We start from the raw sequence: 26392 nt of genomic DNA on the forward strand, positions 1-26392 counted from the left end.
CGACGTATCAATATTATATATTTAGTGTCTGAAAAGAACTATTTTTTTGCTCAACCTCGCTGTGTTGTTCTGTGCATTTTTTTGTTTAAAGTTTACTTGTAGATCTATATCTACAGTTTGTTAAATATACAAAATGACAAGTTAAACAAGTAATCAGACGTTAGAAAATCCGTCAACCACACACACATTAGCCCTGTATTTGTCTCATGCAGTGTCCTCGTCTCTCGTTGTATTCCCTGAAAAAAATTGTCAGAAAATTTTTATGTACATTTTAAAAAAAATTCAGAACCTTAACTGTTTATAAATGTATCGACAAACTCGTTTTCATGAAAAATAGTTTCCAAAAAATGGGAAGAAAAAACAGCGTTTCTTACAATGAAAGAAAAGCCAAAAGTATACTACATTATAAATCTAATGAATACTAAACTTAAGAGCTCTTGGTTTAAAAATGGTTATTGTTTCCTACTCCTACTATCTTATATACTAACTCCGCTTGATGCATGTTACCTATTGAACTCTCCTCAGCCACATCTCCTGGACTTTCTCCTGTCATTTCCTTCCTCTCAGTCCTTTAAATACCCACCATTACTTTCTTAATTGCAAACATAGCACATTTAATAATGTGTCTTATAGATGAAGAAAAGCTTATGAGCTTGGCTTGTTGTACATGTATTTTCATGACTTGATAGCCGTACTCAGTCGAGAGACCGCGATACAGTAAGTTAACGCAAGTTTATTGCAGATAATCCACATTCGGTTTGTCTGAATTTATATCAACTTATGCTAGCCAGCTAGCATGCTCAAGCTGTCCATGCATATATACTTGCCATTTGTGAATAATTTGCACTCTGTTCTGTAGGGGCTATGTAATGAGTCTTGGAAAAGGAAGCGAGGGAAGTGAATGATCTGCCTGGCTCCCTGGATGCCATCTAAGATGAGTATGGTCAATATTCGTTTGACTTTCTTTTAGTTGGCATCAGAGGAGACAGGCAGAACTACACTAACCATCACATGGGATCTTGAATACACTACTTCAGGTTTGATTGTTCCCATATTATTTGGATACTAACTGATTATGCTCATTGTTAATCAGTAATCAAGTTTTGCTTCTTCTTTTTTGGTGATAACCTTTTAACTAGCAATTTCAGGTACCTTATATATGTGTATGCATAATGTTAAAACTAGTTAACGATGATCTCGAGCTTGATCAGTTGTAAGAGAAGACAAAAATGATCTTTATTGAGTGGTACTTAGAGTTACCACTTATCGTTGTTGAAATTTTGGGGGTTATATAACATTCTTTCAGGTAAAGACAATAATAATTTCTACAATTATGTAATTCGTCATTATCCATTTAAAAATGTTCAAGCTTGTCACCTTGTTCGTAAAGCACTTATTCTATTGACCTTTGAAGTATCGGTTTAAAAGTCCATAGTTCACCGCAGTGGCAAACTATACGCAGTCTTTTTTCAAGATCATACTAAGCTCAGAAGCTGGGAGCCACAAGAAAGTTGTCTACAAACAAACATGAGAAGAAGAAAACAGCAGACGTACTTGATGAAGATGAGCTAGAATTAAAAACTTGACATGTCAGGATGCATTTTGATGTCGGTGTTGTCAGAATTGAATGGCAGACGTAAGAGACTCGTGGGGTATATGTTCCCTGATCCATCACCCGCTGGCTTAATTATTCAGCTGCCTCAAAAACGTAACGGGAAAGGCCTATACGAGAAGATAATTTATCTGGTGTCATTATTAAAAAGGGTAGATAAGTTTCTGGTGTCATTCTTGCAGTTTGGACGTTCTGGCTTGATTCCAAACTTACAGTTAGGAAGCTCCGGTTTGATTCTAAACTTAAAGGTGCCTTGATTCCGTAGGCGGTGCAGCTGCAGCACAATTTGTATTTCTTGGTGCCGGACATTTGAAGTCATCATGTACATTATCAAGTCATTTTAAGCAAAAGGAAGGAAAAGCATACCATTTGAGGCGATCGAGTGAAAGGGATCTGTAGAGAGTTGGCTTTCATGAGGATTTTTAAATGTAGAAGGGCAATCAAAATAAATGGGAGGGAGGGAGTATTATTTTTGCACTCCTAAGTGAAATATGTATCAATTAATTATATAGGGAGAGCAGTTTATGTAGTTTAATAATAATGACTTATCTCAAAGCTGGTATTTTGTTTTTTTCTCTTTCACCACCTTTGATTGCTTGAAAATTTTAACACAAGCAATGGAACTACTAAACAAGATACCCAAAAACTGCAATTTAAGTAATTACACGGATCGGGGATATTAAGTGAGCTATCAACGAAACTATATAGCTCAGTCTTTAGATTCCGTAGCTATGTACTTTAAGCCCAACTAGCAAGAATCAAGTGATGTATTACACTATTAGCTTTTGCAAACAAGTGATCTTCATGCAGGCTATGTTCTGTTCCTTGATCCATTTTACTTGTTGATTAAGCTGGCCCAGCTTTCTAAAATCACTTGAAACTCACTCATCAGTACTTGTATCCGGTACAGGCCTCGGAGCAGCTCCAGCGGGAGCCCAGTTATCTGCCTGAGACTCCCTAAATGACTTGGACACCCGCTTATACAAAAATAACATTAAATGGGTTCTAACAAAATTGGGCAAGTCCGTTGCGTTGGGTGGTAGCCACTATCCATTTCATTTCTTACTTACATTTTAATATAGTTCAATTGATTTTCTCCCCACTAGCTTACTTTTCTGTTTTATATATTAGTAATTGTTAGGGCGAAAACACGCACTAATATTCACGCAAGTATACGCGTTCGCAAGTAATATAGAATACTTTCTAGTTCGTTCCCTCAGAGACTCAGACTAAATTATTGTCTAATTAAACTCACTCACCAATGTATGATTACTTCTCAATGTTAAGATAATAACACTTAAAATTGTTGATCAAATATTAACTATAATTAACTACTTAACTAACCACTTAACTAACACTTCAAATTATCAATAATAAAACACTCATGAGATCACAACTTCATTATTACTTCCTTCTATAACCATTGTTATTACCTTTAGCATGTGACAGTGATGACATTAATCGAATAACACGAAACTGATAAAAGCCAACTTTCATTGTACTAATACCATTCTACCAAGCATCCACAATTAAGATAGAAGTTGAATAGTCATCAATTATGTTGAGTTCCTATATGTCTACAGAAATTGACAACACAACGATTTAAGCACAAGTTATTCCTTTTGATTACATAGGGCAAATAAAACTGTTAGAGTTACCCACTAATCATGCACAACGTACATGAACCTATGCTAGCATGGTAAGTTCTAAATCTCAAGATCCACCGTCGCTTCACAAGAGATCAACACCCTATCTTATATGTTCGCGACGCACATAAGACGAATACGCACAACCAATACTAGATATCATGCAATCATCACACACTAAAGTATTAAACAATTAACTAAAGAATTCCATAATAAATCCGTTGTAACCCCATGATCACGATTAGCCCATAACAGAACTCATCGCCATCATGGGTTCATATGAAATCATGATAAACAAACACAAGAAAATAATAACTAAACTAATTATATTAAAACAGAGTACGTCACAAGAGTAAATAAGTCAAAGCAAGAAAACTAGCATCCAACGTTACAACGAAACAAGAATCACAAGAATATATGCTTCCTCTTCGTTGCGGTGTGCTAAATCGGTCTTCTTCCTTATCTCCTTCGCTCCTTGCGTAAAACACAATCTAAAACATAATCTCCTTAATACTCTCTATGAAAACATCTCAAATCTACCTATATAATAGTCCCATAAAACTCAGATTACATAGAAGTTGGAAGCCACACAGAAGTAGAAGTCTAAAATAATTCAGCTTTTTTTCCCCGACCCTGCGCGGCCGCTCAGCATTTCTGCGCGGGCGCGCAGGCTGCTGCGCGGCCGCTCAGCATTGCTGCGCGGGCGCGCAGGACCCTACTGGAAAAATTCCAAGCTTGCTCCGTTTCTTCGCCGTAATCTGCCCATTCATATCCTCTCGCAATGGTGAACACATGCCAAGGCTTATTCTTGATGATTCCTCCCCCGAAATGCAACTAATACCCTGAAATGCATAAACACTAGAAAAACGCATTAAATACACAAAATACTTGATTTCAAGACACCAATTTAAGCCATTTTAAGACGTTCTAAGTGGTATAAAATGCCACTTATCACACCCCCAAACTTAAATCGATGCTTGTCCTCAAGCGTCACAGACTCAAAACAAATAAAAATATGCATGAATGCAATCTATATGAAAATGCAACGATCCCCCTTACTACAATTATCCAACCAAATTGTCACATCTCAACGAATGCAGTTAGACATCTAAAGATCAATAAACTCATGCAACCAGACAAACAGCCAGAAACGTGGTGTGTGCAAATGCTTAACAGATATGCTTCGGAACTAGACCAATTACTATGACTAGACTATCCTCAAGGCAATCCTACGATTATACAAAGAATAAAAATTCTAGGCATAAAGTGATATACAACACTACAAGAACTCTGGAGCTTACTACGGAATTGTGCTTTTTATTTACAACTCAAATGCTTATTTGACCGTGCAATGAGTGAGGTCCACAAAAGACTTATACAATGGTATCCATGTAACGAGCGTTAGGCTAGCGGATCCCAGACTCTAAAAGCCTTAGGTCACTAGGCACAAAGTCCCCTAAGAACTTAATAACTCGAATACCAAAGAGCCCACTCTTGATCAATTATGCAAAATTTTTTTTTTTTTTCATAACTTCTGAGCAAGTGCGTTTCGCTCCATCTTACTCAACCCTAGACTACTCGCAACATAAGCGAGCCGGCTACTAGCCATTTGACGCCTAGCCACAACTAGCAACAACTTTCATATTTTTTTTCTCCAAAATAATTTTTCTTTTTCATGTTTTTATCACTAAGAACCTATAATCGAATTCTAAGCATAATAAATAGATTGACCTTGAAAACAACCAAATCATAACAACAATCTAGCCCTTACGCATTCTTTAAGACTCAGTGGATTTACATTTGTTTCTAGCATGCATATCAACCTACACAACTTAATATCACTTTAATGCTATCACTACACTCGCATCAATCTCACAATTCAGTCGATAAATCATTGCAAAAGGGATCATAGTAAATGCATGAGCTACATGACATTCATAAAAAAAAAACTATATGGCATAAATTATGCAACTATATGAACTAACTATCATGAATATGCAACTAAATGACACACACACAATATTCCTTTAACTACCACCCCCAAACTAAAAATCTTCACTGTCCTCAGTGAAAGTAGTAGAAAGGAACACAGGGTATACCTACTCGGAGTCATCATCATCACCCTCAGCGGGTGGAGTATCAGGCGGCGGGTATGCAGAGTCCTCACCAAAAACTGGCCACTGGATATCAGCTCCAAGGCCTCGAAAAGCAGTCCCTAACGCAAGGGTGAGCTCCTGAGCAAACCTACTCTGCGTCTCATACATGGCATCCATCCGCCGTGAAAGCCTCCTATACTGGGCATCACCCATTCCAACACCCTCCTAAGCTCTCGACGAACCAGCCTCACCACGCCCTGGCCTAGCCATAGTAGCACCTCGTGCTGGACGCCCTCCTGGAAGACGATAACCCAGCCCATGCTCCTCAGGCTCACCACCGGTCCACTCCTGCATCCCATTCAGAGTGCCAGAATCTATCGGAGCTGCTGGCAACTGCAACTGCTCATGAGCCGGCCAGTTCATTCCCACTGCTCGGCATAGCTTCGTAACCGTGGATGCATAAGGGATGTTCATATGCTTTGCTCCCCTCAAAAACTTCAGAATCCCTTGGTAGATAAACTCACCAAGGTCCACATAGTATTCCTCATTCAGAATTCCCCACAACAGCTGTGCTCTCTCAACTGTGACCTCGTGTGCATGTGAAGAAGGCAAAATATTAGCACATATAAATGCATTCCATGCACGGGCATACCTGTTCATGGCGATCGCCGGAAAGTGACGATACTCATTGTTGGCTGGACTGCGGTTCCAAACTGTGCCCGGTCGACAGAGAGTCGCACAAATCAAATCCAAGTCAAAATCCTCAGCAGTCTTTTCATTCCAGTTCTCCTCCTCAGGCTTCCTCTCTCGCTGTCCAATCACACGGCGAATTGCCGCAGGATGATAATCAACCGTCAGCCCACGGACTACAGAAAACCCATTCTTTTCAGCCTTCGCGTTCGCGTAGAACTCGCGAACAACGCTCATCGGTACTGCTTCGGGTGACTCACAAAAAGCTATCCACCCCTTCTCTGCAATCATGGGCAACAACTCACCATCCCTCCCTGATGGTAAAAACCCCCTCTCCTTCAGAATCGGCTTCCCCAACAGCCTAGTGTACTCCTCCTCCGCAGCTCTGTCAGTTAACCGAGGCCTTGCAGCAGTGCCCCTCGAAGAATCAGCAGTAGGAACTGTGCTGCTGCTGTCAATAGTGCGTGCTCTCTTGGGTGCCATTGATTCGTGAATAGCAGTGTGTAAGAACTGATTTTTTGATGTTTGTGAGAGGGTTTAAGTGTAGGAAGTTTTGTGGGAGATATGTAGGATAGGTGTATGTATATATAGGGTGTGGATTAGATTAGGGTTTGGGAAGTAAGGGATAAAATCATGGGGTAGTGGGAACAATTCGTGGGTTTATGGGCTAAAACTGTTTTTGTGTTTTTATTTTTTTATTTTATTTTTTTTTTTCTGAACTGCAAAAAATTTTCTGGAACTCGACCCCTGCGCGGCCGCTCAGCATTTCTGCGCGGGCGCGCAGCAAGCTGCGCGGCCGCTCAGCCTAGCTGCGCGGGCGCGCAGAGGGTCTCTGGAATTTTTTTTTTTCAGCCCCTGTTTTCTGATTTTTTTGTGTTTTTGGATAGATTATCAACTTCTAAGGGTTTCTGTAACAACAATTCATGGGTTGCCTCCCACGCAGCGCTTCTTTTTCGTCATTAGCTTGACGTTCCGTACCTTTCTCAAGTAGTCAACAAAATGGCACTAACCACCTCTCGGCTTGCCATGTCCCCATAGTAGTGCTTCAACCGCTGACCGTTAACCTTGAATGCTTGGTCCGAATCATTCTCAAAAATTTCCACCGCTCCATGTGGAAACACAGTTTTGACAATAAAAGGTCCAGACCACCTTGATTTCAACTTCCCAGGAAAAAGTCGGAGCCGAGAGTTGAACAAAAGAACTTGTTGCCCTGGCACAAATAACTTAGGATGTAGCTTCCTATCGTGCCACCTCTTCACTTTTCCTTATACATTTTGTTATTCTCGTACGCTTGAAGCCGAAATTCATCAAGTTCATTAAGCTGAAGCATTCTTTTCTTACCAGCTGCATCTAAATCCAGGTTCAATTTCTTCAATGCCCAGTAGGCCTTATGCTCAAGCTCCGCTGGTAGATGACATCCCTTACCGTACACCAACTGAAACGGTGACATCCCTAGTGGAGTTTTGTATGCTGTTCTGTAAGCCCAAACAGCTTCATCGAGCTTTAAAGACCAATCCTTCCTTGACGGACAAACAACCTTCTCTAGAATGCGCTTTATCTCTCTGTTAGACACTTCCGCTTGACCATTTGTTTGCGGATGATAGGCAGTAGCTACTCGATGATTCACATTATAACGCTGCATCATAGAAGTGAACTTACGGTTGCAAAAATGCGATCCTTCATCACTTATGATTACCCGAGGCGTTCCAAACCTTGTGAAAATTTGCTTATGAAGAAAATTTAGTACTACCTTTGCATCATTTATCGGTAAAGCTTTAACTTCGACCCATTTTGAGACATAATCGACTGCCAGCAAGATGTACTGATTATTGCAAGACGAGATAAAAGGCCCCATGAAATCGATTCCCCACACATCAAAGACCTCGACTTCAAGCATCACGTTTAATGGCATCTCATCCTTCCTTGACAAATTTCCCACTCTTTGGCAACGATCACACCTTAAAACAAACTGATGAGCATCCTTGAACAAAGTAGGCCAGAAAAACCTGCTTGCAGAATACGAGCTGCCGTCTTCTCACCTCCATAGTGTCCACCATAAACCGTGGAATGGCAGTCTCGTAATATCCCCTCCGTCTCACAGAACGGGATACATCTCCTGATGATCTGGTCAGCTCCCTGTCTAAACAAATATGGTTCATCCCACATATACCACTTCACCTTATGCAGAAACTTCTTCTTTTGTGCGGATGTCAAATTAAGAGGCATTATATTGCTGACAAGATAGTTTACAATATCTGCAAACCATGGTTCTTCCTCCTGAATTGCAAACAACTGCTCATCCGGAAAAGATTCATTGATTAACGTCCTATCTTGTGAAGTAGAATCGGGATTCTCCAACCTAGAGAGATGGTCAGCTACTTGATTCTCGGTACCTTTTCTATCTTTGATCTCTAACTCAAATTCCTGAAGTAAAAGAACCCAACGAATGAGTCTCGGCTTTGAATCCTTCTTAGAAACCAAATAGCGAATAGCTGCATGATCAGTGAATACTGTTACTTTCGTACCAAGCAGATAAGATCGAAATTTCTCAAAGCCAAAGACTATAGCCAAAAGCTCCTTCTCAGTAGTGGTGTAGTTCAATTGGGCACCATTTAAAGTCTTACTCGCATAGTAGACCACATGGAAGAGATTTTTCTTGCGCTGTCCCAGAACTGCACCTACCGCATAATCACTCGCATCACACATCATCTCAAACGGTTCTGTCCAATCTGGTGCTGTAATAACTGGTGCAGTGATCAAACTCTTCTTGAGAGTCTCGAATGCTGCCAAACATTCATCATCAAATTTGAAAGGCACATCTTTCTCAAGCAAATTGCACAACGGCTTAGATATCTTTGAAAAGTCCTTGATGAATCGCCGATAAAAACCCGCATGACCAAGAAAACTACGAATTCCTTTCACAGAATTGGGTGGGGGAAGATTTTCAATGACTCTCACCTTGGCCTTGTCCACCTCCAGACCCTTGCTAGAGACCTTATGCCCAAGGATAATGCCTTCACATACCATAAAATGACATTTCTCCCAATTAAGCACCAAATTAGTTTCCACGCATCTTTTGAGTACGGCGCGCAGATTATTCAAACATTCATCATATGAGTGTCCAAAGACGGAGAAGTCATCCATGAACACTTCGACGTTATTTCCAATCATGTCAGAGAATATAGCCATCATACATCTCTGAAAGGTGGCCGGGGCGCCACATAACCCAAACGAAACTCTACGAAAAGCAAATGTGCCAAATGGACAAGTGAAGGTAGTCTTTTCCTGATCCTCTGGTGCAATACAAATCTGATTATACCCGGAATAACCATCCAGAAGACAAAAATACTCATGTCCCGCCAATCTGTCAAGCATTTGATCAATAAATGGAAGAGGAAAGTGATCCTTCCTTGTGGCTTTGTTCAATTTCCTATAATCCATGCATACTCTCCATCCTGTAACTGTTCGAGTAGGGATGAGCTCATTCTTTTCATTTGCGACCACAGTGATACCTCCTTTCTTAGGTACACATTGTACGGGGCTCACCCACGAGCTGTCAGAAATAGGATAAATGATACCTGCATCTAGCCATTTCAGAATTTCTTTCTTCACCACCTCCTTCATGATGGGATTCAGTCTTCGTTGCTGTTCCACAGTTGGCTTACTACCTTCCTCTAGCAGAATTTTATGCATACAATATGAAGGACTTATCCCCTTGATGTCTGCTATGGTCCATCCTATAGCCGATTTGAATTCTCTCAAAATCCTTAAGAGCTTGTCTTCCTCACTACCTCAAAGGTCAGCTGAAATAATAACAGGTAACGTAGATGAATCACCTAAAAAAGCATACCTCAAGTGTTCAGGTAGTGGTTTGAGCTCCAAGGTAGGTGCTTCCTCTATTGATGGTTTGAGCTTCCCTTCAGCATTCTTAAGGTCAGAAGTACCAAGAGATTCAAATGGTATGTCCAGCTTTCGCTTCCAGGGAGGAGCGTTCAGATATTGTAATTGCTCGTTGCTATCTTCATCATCACTGTCAAATTCCCCCACTAAGGCCTTTTCCAATGCATCAGACATTAGCATGTGCTCGAGTTCCGAAGTAACCGCGGAATCAATCACATCCACTTTTAAGCACTCCTCATCTTCTGTAGGGAATTTCATTGCCTTAAATACGTTGAAGGTCACATCCTGATCTTGGACCCGCATAGTAAGTTCCCCTTTTTGTACATCTATCAAGGTACGGCCAGTAGTCAAGAAAGGCCTCCCCAAGATTATGGGAATCTTCTTATCTTCCTCAAAATCCAGAATAACAAAATCTGCTGAAAAGAAGAGCTTATCCACCTTGACGAGCACATCCTCAACTATGCCTCTTGGGTAAGTAATGGAACGGTCCGCCAATTGTAGCGACATGTATGTGGGTTTTGGATCAGGCAGATCCAGCTTTTTAAAGATCGACAAGGGCATCAGATTAATGCTTGCGCCTAAATCACAAAGGCACTTGTCAAAAGTTAGATTGCCAATGGTGCAAGGAATGGTGAAGCTTCCTGGATCTTTCAGTTTTGGTGGTAAGTTTTGTTGCAGAACAGCGCTGCATTCTTCTGTGAGAGCAACGGTTTCAAGGTCATCCAGTTTCACCTTCCTTGAAAGAATAGTCTTCATAAACTTCGCATAACTAGGCATTTGTTCCAGAGCCTCAGCGAAAGGTATGTTGATGTGAAGTTTTTTGAACACCTCCAGAAACTTCCCGAACTGTCTATCCAGCTTTTGTTGCTGTAATCTCTTAGGAAAAGGTGGTGGAGGATAGAGCTGTTTCTCCCCTGTATTAGTCTCAGGAAGAGTGTGTTCAACAGTAGTCTTCCTTGGTTCCGCCGCTTTCTCCTTTTGCTTAGATTCTTCATCTCTAACTTCAGCTTCGACTTCTTTTGCCTTTTCAGCATCAGCTACTTTTCCAAACCTTAAGGTAATAGCCTTGACTTGCTCTTTAGCTTCCTTCCTGCCTGGTACTTCCGTGTCACTGGGAAGAGTGCCAGGTTGACGATTGAGCACTGCATTGGCTAATTGACCGATTTGATTTTCCAAGGTCTTGATAGAAACCGCCTGACTCTTGCACAACAGCTTAAGTTCCTCAAAATCAGCACTAGTAGGTGCAGCTGCACTTCCCTGTTGAGGATATGATTGCCTTGTAGCATACTGCTGTGGTTGCTGGAATCCAGGTGGGTTAAACTGTTTACTCACCCCTTGCTGATATGGTGGCTGAATAGCATTCTGATTATTCCCCCAGCTGAAATTTGGATGATTTCTGTTATTAGGATGATAGGTCGCTGGCACAGGCTGCTGTTGTCGCTGATAATTATTCACATACTGAACAGATTCGTTGACAAGAGAACACTGATCCGTAGCATGAGAACCTGCACAAAGCTCACAAACCATAGCTATTTGATTAACTCCATACGTAGCCAGAGAATCAACCTTTATTGATAGCGCTTGGAGCTGGGCTGCAATAGCGGTGGCTGCATCAACTTCTAGAATACCTGCTACCTTGCCTGACGTCATCCTCTAAGTTGGGTTTTGATGCTCATTTGCAGCCATCGTCTCTATAAGATTATACGCCTCAGTATAGCTTTTAGCCCATAAGGCGCCTCCAGCTGCTGCATCGAGCATGGGCCGAGATTGGGCCCCCAAACCATTATAAAAACCAGTGATTACCATCCAATCCGGCATTCCATGATGTGGACATTTTCTCAACATTTCCTTGTAGCGTTCCCAAGCCTCGCACATAGATTCTGTAGGTTGCTGCGCAAACTGAGTAAGAGCACTCCTCATAGCAGCAGTCTTTGCCATTGGATAAAACTTCACCAGAAACTTTTGCGCAAGATCTTGCCACGTAGTGATGGACCCAGCTGGTTCAGAATGTAACCAGTCTTTAGCCTTATCCCTCAGTGAGAATGGGAAAAGCCTCAGCTTGATAGCCTCATCAGTCACGCCATTATACTTAAAAGTGCTGCAGATCTCGACAAAATTTCTTATGTGCATGTTGGGGTCTTCAGTTGCCGCTCCTCCAAAAGAAACAGAATTCTGCACCATCTGAATAGTGCCCGGCTTGATTTCAAAGGTGTTAGCTTGAATAGCCGGATGAAGGATGCTTGACTGAATATCATCAATTTTAGGCCGAGAAAAATCCATAAGAGCTGGATCAGCTTGAACAATACGATCTCCCATGTTTACTGGTTCTTTCTGCTCAGTTCCTGAATCCGAATCCTCAAAATCTAACTTCTCCGGGATATCAAGAACTTCGTCTGTCTCCTCAGTTGTATCTAAAGTCCTCTTGCGAGCACGAGAACGAGTTTGCATAAACGCTTGCTAAAGTACCTGAAACACAACCGAAAAGAGTAAGTAACTACTACGTCCTAATCACTGAGTCCTAATGACCAATGATGGTAAGTACATAAACTAAACAAATACGCCGAGTCCCCGGCAGCGGCGCCAAAAACTTGTTAGGACGAAAACACGCACTAATATTCACGCAAGTATACGCGTTCGCAAGTAATATAGAATACTTTCTAGTTCGTTCCCTCAGAGACTCAGACTAAATTATTGTCTAATTAAACTCACTCACCAATGTATGATTACTTCTCAATGTTAAGATAATAACACTTAAAATTGTTGATCAAATATTAACTATAATTAACTACTTAACTAACCACTTAACTAACACTTCAAATTATCAATAATAAAACACTCATGAGATCACAACTTCATTATTACTTCCTTCTATAGCCATTGTTATTACCTTTAGCATGTGACAGTGATGACATTAATCGAATTACACGAAACTGATAAAAGCCAACTTTCATTGTACTAATACCATTCTACCAAGCATCCACAATTAAGATAGAAGTTGAATAGTCATCAATTATGTTGAGTTCCTATATGTCTACAGAAATTGACAACACAACGATTTAAGCACAAGTTATTCCTTTTGATTACATAGGGCAAATAAAACTGTTAGAGTTACCCACTAATCATGCACAACGTACATGAACCTATGCTAGCATGGTAAGTTCTAAATCTCAAGATCCACCGTCGCTTCACAAGAGATCAACACCCTATCTTATATGTTCGTGACGCACATAAGACGAATACGCACAACTAATACTAGATATCATGCAATCATCACACACTAAAGTATTAAACAATTAACTAAAGAATTCCATAATAAATCCGTTATAACCCCATGATCACGATTAGCCCATAACAGAACTCATCGCCATCATGGGTTCATATGAAATCATGATAAACAAACACAAGAAAATAATAACTAAACTAATTATATTAAAACAGAGTACGTCACAAGAGTAAATAAGTCAAAGCAAGAAAACTAGCATCCAACGTTACAACGAAACAAGAATCACAAGAATATATGCTTCCTCTTCGTTGCGGTGTGCTAAATCGGTCTTCTTCCTTATCTCCTTCGCTCCTTGCGTAAAACACAATCTAAAACATAATCTCCTTAATACTCTCTATGAAAACATCTCAAATCTACCTATATAATAGTCCCATAAAACTCAGATTACATAGAAGTTGGAAGCCACACAGAAGTAGAAGTCTAAAATAATTCAGCTTTTTTTCCCCGACCCTGCGCGGCCGCTCAGCATTTCTGCGCGGGCGCGCAGGCTGCTGCGCGGCCGCTCAGCATTGCTGCGCGGGCGCGCAGGACCCTACTGGAAAAATTCCAAGCTTGCTCCGTTTCTTCGCCGTAATCTGCCCATTCATATCCTCTCGCAATGGTGAACACATGCCAAGGCTTATTCTTGATGATTCCTCCCCCGAAATGCAACTAATACCCTGAAATGCATAAACACTAGAAAAACGCATTAAATACACAAAATACTTGATTTCAAGACACCAATTTAAGCCATTTTAAGAAATTCTAAGTGGTATAAAATGCCACTTATCAGTAATCGGTTTCTTGGATGGTATGAAATTGGCCATTATCCATTTTACAGTTGAATATAATAAATGGAGCCCATTAAAAATGGGAAGTGGTGTTTGAACATTAGAGATGCTCTAGGGTCATCATATTGCATGAGCGCCAAACTTAGTAACAGAATAGCATCACGTAATAACATAAAACATAAAAAGATAATGAAACTACTAGGGGTATAAAATTAATTCAAAAAATAATTACAAAAAATATCATGTATCATAGTTCTATTTAGAGGACGACTTTCCTCCTAGGCAAGGGCACCACCTGAATAAACTTCTACGGATAATTTACTAAAACTGGTACTTTGGCTACAAATTTATATAAATTTTCATAGTATGCGAATTTTTTTGACCAAGGATATATTGTTGCAGTTGGACACTGGTAAAATGGTGAGACTTAAATTTGAGAACTGTTTACTCGAATGACAAATAAAGTTGATGGACCAGACTGTAGGGACCCTTATTGCTCTTGTAAAGAATGTAATTTGATGTAATACAAACAGTATATCAGATTATTAAGTAATGTAGAAGATGAAATGAAACTCCATTGTTGAACTCAAATAATATTGTAAAGTTGTACAAAACTTAGTTTATAAGCTAAACACTCATATATTTTCTATTATCTATATCTATCATATCTGAGAGTATTTATCTATATACTGAATAAGTTAGTTATGGAATGAGGTGGCAGATTGATGAGCTGGCAGTGAGTGAGCATGAGTCTATTGTTTTACTCTTTGTAGTTGTAGGATGTATGTTAATACCCCCCTCAAGTTGGAATGGGGGGCAGACATTCCTAACTTGGATAACAGTTCTGCAAAGTGTGGTGAAGGGACAATCTTAGTAAGAACATCTTCTAGCTGGTGCTTGGTAGGAAGATAAGATAGTTGCAAGAGACCTTACATTACTTTGTCACGCGTGAAATGACAATCGATCTCTATATGTTTGGTTCGATCGTGGAAAACAGGATTTTTGGATATATACAAAGCAGACTGATTGTCACAGTGTAAAGTAACCAGTTTAAGGTTGGTGACCCCCATTTCTTCTAACAAGCGAACTAAACAAGTGACCTCAGATGTTGTAGTAGCCATGACTCTGTATTCGGCTTCTGAAGAAGATCGTGAAATGATGCTTTGCTTCTTTGATTTCCAGGAAACAGGAGACTGACCAAAGAGAAGTAAATAGCCAGTGATATAGAGCATCAAGATGACTAGTACGGAGTTGATGTAAGAACTGAGATAACATTTGAACAGCAAAGGCAAGATCTGGTCTAGTATTAGTCAAATAATTCAACTTCCCAAACAATGACCGATATAACTCAGGATTTGATGACAAATCTCCTTCTGAAATACTAAGACGCAAATGTAAAGGCAATGGTGTAGTAGCAGACTCGGATAAATCAGTGTCACAAAGATCAAGAATTTCTTAAGCAAACTTTCTTTGACTCAAAACAATACCATCTGGGACATAACCAACCTCTATCCATTGGAAGTAATGTAGTAATCCTAAATCTTTAATGCCAAAAACACTGTTCAAATGAGATCTCAAGGATTGAACGTCACTAGTCTGATTACCAGTGACAATAATATCGTCTACGTAGACAGCGACAATAGTAATACATCTTTTAATAAAAAGACTATAATCATTTTTAGATTAGACATATCCTAAATTGAGAAGGTCAGAATGAAGTTTAGAAAACCATTCTCGTGAAGACTGCTTTGGACCATAGATGGATTTGATAAGTCGACAAACCTTGTTTAGAGGATTTGGAACACCTGCAGGGACTGCAATATATAAGTGATGATGTAAAAAATCACTGGAGATAACAATATCATTAGTGTCTCTGATCAAAGTATGAAGCAAGTCAGATGGACATTTGATTTAAGGAGGAGATTAATGAACTGTTATTTTTGGTAATCAGTTAAACTTGGGGCCAACCCTAAGTAAGTCGTATTGCTATCTTAATTTGTATTTTGTACTTGTAACACTTAAAGTCTGTAAAAATGCAAGGGAGCAGACTGGAGTCTTTATACTGAAACAGTATCAAGCCTAAGGATTCTATTTGGAAGAAGATCAAGAAGATCATGCCTCAGAAGAATTTTGAAGACACTTGGAGTTGAATAAATCTTTTTGGAAAAAAATACTCCAAGTCAAGATCTCTACAAGTCACAGATACAATGTTATAGGTAAGTCATTCGAGAACTCCAGAATGGCTTATCGAGAAGTCAGGATAGCTACTAGAGAACTCAGGAAGGTATCGACAAGCCAAATTAAAGAACTGAAGATTGGAGATATCGAAAAGTCATTCCTTCACTAGAGAACTCAGAGTTATCGACAAGTCTACATTCAAAAGAGAACTCTGAGTTATCGATAAGTCAAGTTCCACTAGAGAACTCAAAGATATCGATAAGTCAAAATTCATTAGAGAACTCTGAGATATCGACAAGGTGAATTTGACTAAAGAACTCTGAGATATCGACAAGTCAAGAAGCCACTAGAGAACTAAGAGTTATCGATAAGTCAAAGTGAAGATATGAAGACTAGAGATCTCGACAAGCCTAAAATCTCTTATAGAGAACTGAAGACCTCTACAAGCCCAACTAAACATAGAATACTGGAGAGCTTGATAAGTCAATATACTTATCGAGATGTCAAGTGTTTTATAAACCTAAACCAGAGATCTCGAGGTACAATCTCAAAGTACAAAATTACAGATCAGTTGAATATCCAAGATAAACAATCAACAAATAATCCAACATTTGGATTAACAAGTCTATAAAAAGCAGTTTGAAGAATGTGCAAAATCAATGGCAAAGATTAACTGACAGAGGAAGATTAAAATGAACATGGGATGCTAAAGATATGCTAAGCCAGAAATGGAAGATCTGTTTTTCTATAAATAGAAATGACAAGTGACAGTTTAAAAAAGCTAATAGCATATTTTATTATCCACTGTGTAAACCAGCAGTTAACTAAGTTATAAAGTTAACACTAGTCCTTTAGTCAGTTGTAACAATTTAGATCATATTTATTGTAACACTCTCAAGTAGAAGCTAAGCTCTTTATCAACAAAGAGCCTGGAAATTTTGTAGCAAAACAGTCTTAATTTTAATATAAAATTAAGTGAGTTTTGAAGATTTGTGTCCTTTATTTTTCTGCAAGTTTAAACTCTCCATGAGCACATTTTACTACAAGAATCAATTTACTTTGTTCAACCATAAACATTCAAGAAAAGCTCAAAAAATAGTAAAACACATTCACCCCCCTGTGTGTTATTCATTTCCTAACAAGTGGTATCAGAGCCAAATCTGAAAGAAAACATATTTAAGATCTTGGAAGAATGAATATACAGAAAATCAGTAGCATCAAAATTCCTACATTTGACAAAGCTAACTACACTCTTTGGAAAACGAAAATGATGTTGTTCATCAAGATGGCCAATCCATCTACATTCAGATCCTCAAAGATGAACCTTTCATTCCTACGGTTAGAATTGAGGAATCTATAGATGGAGACAGGATTATTCCAACTCTTTATGCTCCAAAAGATCCTACTGAGTATACTGATCCTGAAAAAGAGAAAGTATCCCTGGATAGTAGCTTGCAATTAATATTGATTGAGTCACTTGACAATGTGATGTACAACAACATTGTCAACTGTGACACTGCCAAGCAAATATGGGAAAAGATTGAGATATTCTGTGAAGGAACTGAAGAAGTTAGGTCAAACCAAAGAAGGATACTGATTTCACAGTATGAGGGTTTTATGGCTAAGTCAAAGGAAAGCATTACTGATGTGTTTGAAAGATTCAATAAGCTGATAAATGACTTGCAACTTCATGACAAATACTATGAAGCTGAAGAAGTTAATCTAAAGTTCCTGCTTACTCTCCCTGATCATTTGGAAAATCTCAGCAATCAAGGAAGGGAGAGACTTAAGCAGAATAATACTGGAAATTCTATATGGAATTCTCAAAACGTATGAACTAGAGATGATTTAAAGAAAATCATTGAGATATGGTCAAGGACATGTTATGGATGGCTCTAGTGCTTTAATGGTAAATGAAAGTCAAACATCCAATAATGAACCACGATCTCAAACTGCAGTTGCCTCAGCAAGAGAGCAAAGAACAAATGATTCACAAGAACAAGTCATTCTAGAATTGGAAAAAGATGAGTTCTATACTCTTGAAGAACTGGATGAGCTAGATTAGTCAATGACTTATTTGGCTAGGAAATTCTCTAATATTAGAGTAAAGAAGACAAGATACTTCAAGAATAAAGGACAGTCTTTCGACAAAGACAGAAGCTGGAAGGAAAAAGGGAAATACAATTATGATAGCAAGAATGGCAACAAAACTGGATCTGTTGACAGATCTAAGATAAGGTGCTTCAATTGTGATGAACTGGGCCACTTTGCTATAGAATGCAGGAAACCCAAGAAGGTAACAAAAGATAAAGCTTATCTTGAACTTGAAGCAAAGTATGAAGCTCTTCTGAAGAAACGGTAAAGCAAAGCTTATATTGCAGAAGGTAAAAGTTGGGATTACCATAAAATTGATGAAGATGAAGAACTTGGAAACTATGCACTTATGGATTTGAAGCAAGGAGAATCATCCTCATCTAAATCACAGGTACCAACTCTTACCACCACTGATTTAAATGTGAATCAATATAAGGAAACTGTTGAGAAGATGAGCACATAAATGTTTCACATCCACACAAGCATGGTTGCTGCTAATGAAGAAGTTAGCAGATTAACTAAGTTGAATGAGAAGCTTGCGAATGAAAAATAAGGAACTAAATTGTTGACAATGGAGCTTGAAGTTTTAAAACAAGAAGATGGTTATCTGAAGAACAAGCTCAAGTGTGCAAATGAGATTGAGGCTGTGTTAAGGGAAAAACTGGAGAAAAATGAAGTAAAGTTGAAGTCTTTCAATAATGTATCTGAATTGGTTGGTCAGTACCATGAAAAAATCAAACCAAGTGCAAACATTGTTATTGGTCTTGATTATGATGCTTTGAACAGCAAAAAGAAGAACATAAGGGACAAAGATAAAACAACATAGAATGAAAATGTTCCAACAATGCTGAAAAAGGTTGGGTCACCTATGTTCAATGCTTGTGAAGTAGAATTCAGTGAAGAAGAATTGATTATCAAGCAAGAAATTGCAGATGAGGATAATGAAAAGAAAAATGTAAACTCAACTCAATCTTCTATGGCTGAAAAAAATCTCATGGACAATCAAAGCACCAAGACTCCTGTCAAAGGAACAAAGATTGAAGATGCAGGAAAGAAGAAGAAAAATAGAAATGGGAAAATAGGGATAAACAAAATCAATGATCTAGCTTATGTTGCAGATGCTCCCGGAAAGAAGTGTGAAAAATGTGGCTCTGCATATCATCTAACTCACCTTTGTTAAAAGGTTATTAGTAAGCCAACTGAAGGAGCTTGTAAATATAATGAAGCAGATTTAAATGATCCCTACTCATTCTGTGATAAGTTTGACTGCATCCCTTGCAACTTGAAAGTGATGAAGAGTTGCCACAAACTGAGAGTAGACCTTAAAGAAACAAAAATTGAGTCTACATTAGAAAGGGAAAATGCACAACAATCATTGAACTCTATTTTATCTGAAACAACTCACTATACTTCTGCTAAATCAGTTAACAAAAAGAAAGTACCCAACACTGCTTAGGTCACTAAACATACCAGAATCTCATTATGTGCAGGACAAAGTGAAGAAAGTCATATGGATCATTGACAGTGGATGCTCCAGACATATGACAGGTGATAAGGCCCTGCTATCACAGTTTGAGGAGAAAGCTGGCCCATTGGTGACCTTTGGAGATAACATCAAAGGTTTCACATGGGATATGGCAAGATTGTTTCTAAAAATGTTGTCATTGATGATGTAGCACTAGTAGTTGGTCTTGAAGTGAATCTTTTCAGTGTTAGCCAATTTGCAGACAAAGGATTTGATGTTTTATTCAACAAAGAAGAATGCACTTTTATCAGCAAGAAAACTGGTGAAGTTGTTCTAAAAGGAACAAGGAAAGGAAGCTTGTTTGTTGCAGACTTGGACTCAATAAATAAGGATGGTATTTACTGCTTCTACACCAAGGCATCAGAAGAACAAAGCAAGCTATGACATAAGAAGCCGTCTCACTTGAATTTCAAGGCAATTAACAACTTAGTCAAAAAGGAGTTAGTGAGAGACATGCCCAAACTAGAATTTGCTCAAGTTAAAGTTTGTGAAGCTTGTCAGAAAGGAAAGATGAAAAGATCTAGTCACAAGGGAAAAACTGTGAATTTTATAAGTGCACTCTTGCAACTTATTCACATGGACTTATTTGTGCCAGTGAATGTCTTATCAATTTTAAGGAACATATATGCACTTGTGATGGTGGATGATTTCTCAAGATACACTTGGGTAGAGTTCATGTACTCTAAAGATGAAACTTCACACATCATAATTGAGCACATCAAGAAGATAGAAAAGCAGGCTGAAGATTACAATTGTGTAAAAAGACTGAGAAGTGACAATGGAACAGAATTCAGAAATGTTACATTAAGCGAATTCTGCAAAGGCAAAGGCATTGTTCAAGAATTCTCAGCTTCCAGGACACCTCAACAATATGGAGTAGTTGAGAGAAAGAACAGAACATTGGTTGAAGCTGCCAGAATAATGCTGCAAGATGCCAAGTTGCCAACAAGTTTCTGGGAAGAGGTTGTTAACACTGCTTGTTACACTCAGAACAGATATCTCATTAACAAGGCACATGGCAAGTTACCTTACTCAATCATGTCTAAGAGGAAGCCTACTGTAAAACATCTTCATGTGTTTGGAAGCAAGTGTTATATTTTGAAAGACAACTCTGAATATGTGGAAAAATTTGACTCAAAGGTTTTTGAAGCAATTTTCTGGGATATTCACTGGAAAGAACAACCTACAAAGTCTATGTGACTGATCAAAAGAAGATTATGGAGAGCAAAGATGTGATCTTTGATGATGATAAATGGCCAGGCTTGAAATGCCTTGATGATAATGAAGCTGAAGCCCTGGCATTTGAAAACCTCAACATTGATAGTGACTCTGATGGAGAAGTTGAAGTTGATGCACATCAGACATTAAATGAAGAGACTACTCAACAGGAAAATCATGAAAATGGAAACTCATCTCAAACACCTGAATTTGAGAGCACAAACTCAGGGGGAGAAAGAGAAGAAGGATCCAACAGTCATACCAACAATGAAGAAAATAATGAAGGCACCAGTCAACAAACTCATACAAGGAAGTGGGATAAAAGTCACACTAGAGATGCAATTATTGGTGATCCTACTGCTTGTGTGAGGACCAGGAGTGCAACTGCTAATGAGTGCCTACATGCATGTTTTATGTCTCAAGTTGAACCTAAAAAAATTGATGAAGCTCTTCTGGATCCTGACTGGATATCTGCCAGGCAGGAAGAACTGAATCAGTTTGAAAGAAGTAAAGTCCGGAAATTAGTTACTGCACCAAAGAATAGAAGCATCATTGGAACAAAATGGGTGTTCAGGAACAAGATGGATGAAAATGGTATAGTTACTAGAAACAAAGTAAGGTTAGTTGCAAAAGGCTACTCACAAGAAGAATGAATTGATTATGATGAAACTTTTGCTCCAGTTGCAAGACTTGAAGCTATAAGAATTTTCCTAGCATTTGCTGCATATTCAAACTTCAAAGTGTATCAAATGGATGTCAAAAGTGCCTTTCTGAATGATGAGCTAGAAGAAGAAGTTTATGTGCAACAACCATCTGGTTTTGAAGATCCAAAATTTAAAAATTTTATGTACAAGTTACTCAAGGCTCTATATGGACTAAAACAGGCACCTAGAGCTTAGTATGACATACTATCAGATTTCCTACTGAAGCATGGTTTTACTAGAGGAATCATAGACAAGACTCTCTTTTACAAGAAATATGATGAAGATATGATCCTAGTTCAGATTTACGTGGATGATATCATCTTTGGTTCTCCTAATGAGAATCTTTGCCAAAGATTCTCCTAGCTTATGCAAAGTGAATATGAAATGAGTATGATGGGGGAACCGAGTTACTTCCTTGGACTTCAAGTCAACTAAAGAAGTGATGGTATCTTCATCAGCCAAACTAAATATGTCAAGGATCTATTGAAAAATTTGGAATGGTTGATTGTTCACCTGCATCTACACATATGTCTACTACTACTAAGTTGGATGAAGATAAGAACGGCAAGAGTGGATATCTCAAGCTATAGAGGGATGATTGGATCATTGCTTTATTTAACAGCAAGTAGACTAGACATCATGTTTGTAACATGTTTATGTGCAAGATTTCAAGCCAATCCAAAAGAATCACATTTGATGGCTGTAAAGAGGATTTTCAGATACTTGAAGGGAACTCCAAATTTGGGATTATGGTATCCTAAGGGAACTGGTTTTGCAGCTGTTGGTTACACAGATGCAGATTTTTCTGGATACAGGGTTGGCAAAAAGAGTACCAGTGGAAGCTGTCAATTTCTTGGACAAAGACTTGTATCCTGGTATAGCAAGAAACAACAATCTGTATCAACTTCCACAACTGAAGCTGAATATATAGCTGCATGAAGTTGTTGTGCTCAAGTGCTTTGGATTAGAAATCAACTAATGGATTATGGCATAGTGTTACACAAGATCCCTATTATGCGTGACAATACTAGTGCTATATCTATAGTAGCTAATCTAGTTAATCATTCCAGGACAAAGCACATTGATGTTAGGTACCATTTTATTAGAGAACATGCTACAAATGTTACCATTGAGCTCATCTTTGTACCAATAGGAAAATAATTGGTTGACATTTTTACTAAACCTTTGGATGAAGCAACTTTCACCAGACTCGTAGGTGAAATTGGAATGCTTAATTCTTCATCCTAAGGCAAGAACTCAGCTAATGTTTTGCAGCAGATTAATCTCCAGTAAATCAATAATAATTTGATTTTATTAGAAGTTAACTGAAATATGAATTATAAATATTTCAGAAATCTCTGCATATTTGTATTTCAAATTCAAATTCAACTTGGAATTTTTCAAATTCTAAGTAAACTGCTCAGTTTTTAATTTACATTCTTAATATGTAAAAATTAACACAAGGTAGAATTACAAAAACCAGAAGTATATAGAGAACTAAGTTCTCGATAAGTATAAATTGACTTCTCGACAAGTCATCTTAGGACTTCTCGAGTGAGTCCTCGATAAGTCAATTTACTGACTTCTCGAGTGACTTCTCGAAAGGCTTAAAAATGACTTATCGATAAGTCCTTGTAGAGTTCTCTAGTAGTGTTTATTCACAGAGTTCTCTACAAGTACAATTTTTGACTTATCAATAACTCAGAACTGAGATAATATAAATTAATAAATTATTTCAGTAAAATACTTTTGAAAATTTATTCTAATTTTATTTTGAATTTATTCAAATAAAAGTTAGAATTAGTTCAGTCCACTTCTTGGACAAACTGGGTATTTATTTGACATCTCAATAAGTCAATTTTGAGTTCTCTAAAAGAGTAATTTAAAATGACTTCTCGATATGTACTTCTTTTCTCAAAATGACTTCTCTATAGACTAACTCGAAATGTCTATTTTTGAGTTCCCGATAAGTTATTTACTTTTACTATATATACCCAGACTTCTCGAATACATATTTTAACTTGGAATATTTTATTAATTCATATTCTAAATATATGAAGTTCATAAATAACAGTTCAAAAGAAGCAAAAAGTATGAAAAACTGAAACAATTTAATTCATAAATTCTGTACAGCAAAATACTTTTGACATACTTTGTCTATATTTACTCAGACTTATTGACACATTTACTTGCTTATTTTTTTTAATGTGGAATATGTTAGTCTAATGTAAGAAGACTAGTACATTATATGTGATGTTTTGAGAATGCTGATAATAGTTAAAATTATTTGACTTTATGCTAATTATGTGTTTTGAATGATTCCTTATCAGTATTTGTTTTGATGAGTTAGCTAGTGTAATATTTTGCTGATAGGAGGGGTCACTTTTTGTGTAGGGAGTGCTTGTTTATTTGCATTTGAAATAGTTATCCTAGAAAGTAAACTAAGATTCTTGAGTACTTGCATGGGGAATAGTAACTAGTCATTTCTAACTGTCTAGTTTCTCGTAAAGTATGCTTGTGTGATTATTACACTTATTAACCGGACAATTCAAGAGTCTCTTGGTTTCTCTCTTTTCTCCCTCTATAAAATCAAACCTTTCACTTTTCATTATTCTTTACTACTTTTTTTCTCGTCAAACACCCTAATCTCAGAACTCACTTCTTGTTCACCTCTCTCTCTCTCTCTCTCTCTCCAATGGATGCCCCGGTCTTCTACAAGCTTTTCAATGGAGTTTATCAACCTGTTTATCACTTGGCTGACAACCAAGTTTACTTTGACCCTATCGGACTTCGTGTCCATATCAAGGGGGTTGTTTGCAGCCCCTTTGATGTTCCACTAGATGTCTTTGACGAACTCTCGGGGGACAATCAGATAAACTTCCTTTTCTTTGAGGGAGAAGTGTCTCTGGAGCAGGAGAGACGTGCTAGGGTGGTTAAGCAGCAACACCGTGCTGCTCTGGAATTGTAGGAGAGGATCATCTCTCTTGCACACTCCATGTCCAGAGCTTACTAGCGCTGGGCAAGGAGGATATAGGCCGAGAAGAAGAAGACAAAACTAGAGTAGTTAGGATTAGGATTCACTTGGTGTAATCTATATCTTAATGTACTCTGTTTTTTTTATTATTAATGAAAATTTTCTTCTTCTCTATCAATTTGTTTTTATTGCTTGTTGATTATGCCATGATTGCCTTGTGTTTACAACTCCATTGATTATTATCCTTTAGGTCACACTGCTTGCAACTATATCTCAATGCATATGTCTGATTAAAAATCCAAAAAGATAAATATGTTCAATGCATTACAGGTCTAACACAATCTATTTAGACAACAACAGGAAATACAGATAATCAATCAACAGGTATTTGTGCTAAACTGCAGCTAAATCATTTAAAAAACCAAACTGCAGTTCACTCAGGCACAAACTCAAACACAATCCCACTCAGGTGACTCTCAAAAGAAAACTGTTTTACAAAAGGACAGAATCCTCAAAATGTTCTTCAGTTGTTTTGTTGTTTGAGAAAAAAACCACCACAAACATGGAAATTCATCAGTTTTTCCATGAATATCACTAATGTACCTTCATTTGCAAAACAGTCTTCACATACTGAAAGGTTTGAGGGTAGTACTCCTGAGGGGGAGCTACCTAAATCCTCTCCAATTCAATTATAGGTTCCCCAAGAAGGAACAACTCCCCCCATAACTATAGCAGAAGTTGTCTTAGCAGTCAAAGCTAGAAGTACAATTGCCTATGACAATGTCATGAGAAAGGCAAGTATAGCACATTTAAGTGCCAGTGTGTTGCAAGACACACAAGGGTTTGAGGCTGGTGCACATGGCAGTAACCCAGTCAAATTCCCTCCAATTCAATTGGAGGTTCCCACTGTAAGTGGAGGGCAACACATTATTAAAACCACAGAGCAATCTGTGAGTTAGACTGTGACTCTAGTCACAGGTGTAATGTTATAGAGAAGTCATTCGAGAACTCCAGAACGGCTTATCGAGAAGTCAGGATAGCTACTACAGAACTCAGGAAGATATCGATAAGCCAAATTGAAGAACTTAAGATTGGAGATATCGACAAGTCATTCCTTCACAAGAGAACTCAGAGTTATCGACAAGTCTACATTCAGTAGAGAACTCTGAGTTATCGATAAGTCAAGTTCCACTAGAGAACTCAGAGATATCGATAAGTCAAAATTCACTAGAGAACTCTGAGATATCGACAAGGTGAATTTGACTAAAGAACTCTGAGATATCGACAAGTCAAGAAGCCACTAGAGAACTAAGAGTTATCGATAAGTCAAAGTGTAGATGTGAAGACTAGAGATCTCGACAAGCCTAAAATCTCTTATAGAGAACTGAAAACCTCTACAAGCCAAACTAAACATAGAATACTGGAGAGCTCGATAAGTCAATATACTTATCGAGATGTCAAGTATTTTATAAACCTAAATTGGAGATCTCGAGGTACAATCTCAAAGTACAAAATTGCAGATCAGTTGAATATCCAAGATAAAAAAATCAACAAATAATCCAACAGCTGGATTGACAAATCTACAAAAAGCAGCTTGAAGAATATACAAGTTCAATTGCAAAGATTAACTGATAGAGGAAGATTAAAGTGAACACGGGATGCTAAAGATATGCTAAGCCAAAAATGGAAGATCTGCTTTTTT

At 38.2% G+C, this 26392-nt stretch overlaps 1 non-coding gene across 1 annotated transcript; it reads left to right on the forward strand.

Annotated features, from left to right (window-relative positions):
• The first annotated feature begins 11760 nt into the window (after positions 1-11760).
• Positions 11761-11867, forward strand: LOC141709567 (small nucleolar RNA R71). The gene has a single exon (XR_012570135.1). It is a non-coding gene; the product is annotated as a small nucleolar RNA R71 (small nucleolar RNA).
• Positions 11868-26392: the final 14525 nt, after the last annotated feature.

The sequence above is a fragment of the Apium graveolens genome, chromosome 2 (genome assembly GCF_009905375.1).
Source record: "Apium graveolens cultivar Ventura chromosome 2, ASM990537v1, whole genome shotgun sequence".
NCBI classification, from domain to species: Eukaryota; Viridiplantae; Streptophyta; class Magnoliopsida; order Apiales; family Apiaceae; genus Apium; species Apium graveolens.